General features: G+C 43.7%; 1 non-coding gene across 1 annotated transcript; it reads right to left on the bottom strand.

Annotated features, from left to right (window-relative positions):
* Positions 1–372: 372 nt before the first annotated feature.
* trnar-ccg (transfer RNA arginine (anticodon CCG)) lies at positions 373–445 on the bottom strand. Its single transcript has one exon. It is a non-coding gene; the product is annotated as a tRNA-Arg (tRNA).
* Positions 446–2,483: the final 2,038 nt, after the last annotated feature.

Raw genomic sequence — 2,483 nt, 5'->3', positions numbered from 1 at the left:
GGTTTGTGAGGAGAGGGGTGATGATGGCAAATTTGAAGGAAAGGGGACAATACCTGAGAAGAGGAAATTCAAACTCTGAAGTTTTCACGGTGGGATATGAACTGACATTGACTGCATTATTAATCAAGTAACATAACCAGAGAACCGATTGGTGCAACTGCATGTGAGCAATTAGTATATTGATTGTGGGGTGAAATGTTGACTGTCCATGGGAAGCAAGTGGTTTTGCAGAGGTTTTCTTTTTTGCACCGGCTCCGACTTTCAGAGGTTGATAAGGCTCCATGCTGCCTGAAGCGATTTAATTTCTGTGTATTTCAGTGATGAGGACAAAGAGCTGGTTTCACAGAATAGCAATGATTTAAAAACTCACCACACCCCAGGTGGGACTTGAACCCACAATCCCTGGCTCCGGAGGCCAGTGCCTTATCCATTAGGCCACTGGGGCTGTTCAGAGTTTGGCTTTGGTGCTTGCAACCTGTCACTTATTATTTATGTAATCACTGCCAAAACCTGATGTCTTTGTGTCAGTCGCCATTTCTTCTTTTACATGACCACATTAGAATCATAGAATCTTCAAGCACAGAAAGAGTCCTTTCAGCCCATCATGTCTGTGCCAGCTATTTGAAAGAGATTTCTAATTTAGTCTAATTGTCGATTGAGGGATAAATATTGTGCAGGGCACCAGTGAGAACTCTCCTGTTCCTCAACAAAAGAGCCTTGGGATCTTTTAGATCCACTTGAGGAATAGACAGAGCCTTGGTTTAATCTATCATCCAAAAAGAATGCAGACCCGGCAGTGCAGCACTCTCTCTGTGTGACACTGGGAGAATCAACATAGAATTCTGTGCTGAAGTAACTGGAGGAAGAGGTGAAACACTGTCTTCTGACAGAGAGACAAAAGTGTAACCAGCTGAACCACAGCTGACACACATTACAGTACCACCAATCTGAAGTTCTTGAAATCAATGTTGAGTCCATGAGGTTGTTAAGAGCTTTATTGAAAGATGAGGTGCTGTTCCTCGAGCTTCCATTGAGCTTCATTGGAACAGTGAAGGAGGTCAAAGGCAGAGATGGAAGAGTAGAAGTGGGATGGAGAATTAATATGGTTAGTGACTGGAAGATCACGTTCAAGTTTGCAGACTGGACGGAGGTGTTGAGCAAAAAGATCACCTAATCTGCATTTAGTGTCTGCAGTGTAGAGGAGACGACATCATGTGCAGTGAATACAGTATAGTAAATTGAAGGAAGTACAGGTAAATCACTGTTTCACCTGGTAGGAGTGTTTGGGCCCCTGAACGATAAAAAGGAGGAGTTGAAAGGCAGGTGTTACATCTCCTGCACTTGCACAGGAAGATGTTATGGGACAAGGAGTGAGTGATTGAAGAGGCTGCACAAGGCAGAGAGGTCCGATCACCAAACAACCACAGAACTAAGGGTGGTGCAGTGGTTGGCACTGCAACCTCACAGCTCCTGTGACCCGGGTTCAATTCTGGCTACTGCTTGTGCAAGTTCTCCCTGTGACCGTGCGGGCTTTTAGCAGGTGCTCTGGTTTTCTCCCACAACCAAAGACTTGCAGGTTGATAGGAAAATTGTTCCTAGTATAGGTAGGGGGGATGGGGTAGGAATATGGGATTAATGTAGGATCAGTATAAATGGGTGGTTGATGGTCACCACAGACTTGGTGGGCCAAAGGGCCTGTTTCAGTGCTGTATCTCTAAATAAATAAGCTGCCTTTGTCATCAGGTTTATAGGAATAGGCCACTTAGCCCCTCGAGCCTGTTCCACCATGCAATGCAATTATGGCCGATTTATGACCTAACTCAGTTTTCCCACCATTGCCCCTTATTCCTTTGGACCCCCACAGTTTCTAGATTTACACCATTTAGAAACTATCCTGCTCTATCCTTTTCAGCTCCATAGTGGATGACCAACATACACTGCTATTGAAATCCATTGCCACAATTTTGCCCATTCACTTAATCTATCAATATCTCTTCGTAATTTGATGTTCCATCTACACTGCTCACAATGACACAGCCTCCACTGCTTTCTGGGGAAGAGAATTCCACAGACGAGCAACCCTTTGACAAATAAAAAATTCTCCTTATTTCAGTTTTGAAAAGGAGACCTCTTACACTTAAACTGTTTCCCCTCGCCCTAGTCTCTCCCACAAGAGGAAACATCCTCCTGGTATCCACTCTAGCAAGTTCCCTCATCTTATATGTTTCAATAAGATCACTTCTCATTCTTCTAAATTTCAACAGGTAAAAGCCCAACCTGCTCAGTCTTTCTTCATAATATAAGTACTTCATCCCCCGGATTTAGTCGAGTGAGGCATCTATGAACTGCTTCTAATGCAATTATATTCTTTACCAAATAAGGAGACCAAAACTGTAGACAGTACTCTGGATGTGGTCTCACCAAGGTCCTATACAGCTGCAGTAAAACTTCCCTACTTTATGTAGTGTTATGACTGAGGTGGG

This window comes from Heterodontus francisci, chromosome 10 (assembly GCF_036365525.1).
Source record: "Heterodontus francisci isolate sHetFra1 chromosome 10, sHetFra1.hap1, whole genome shotgun sequence".
In the NCBI taxonomy this organism is placed as follows: domain Eukaryota; kingdom Metazoa; phylum Chordata; class Chondrichthyes; order Heterodontiformes; family Heterodontidae; genus Heterodontus; species Heterodontus francisci.
The sequence above is the reverse complement of the archived record's forward strand: the minus strand, read 5'-3'. Positions and strand labels throughout refer to the sequence as shown.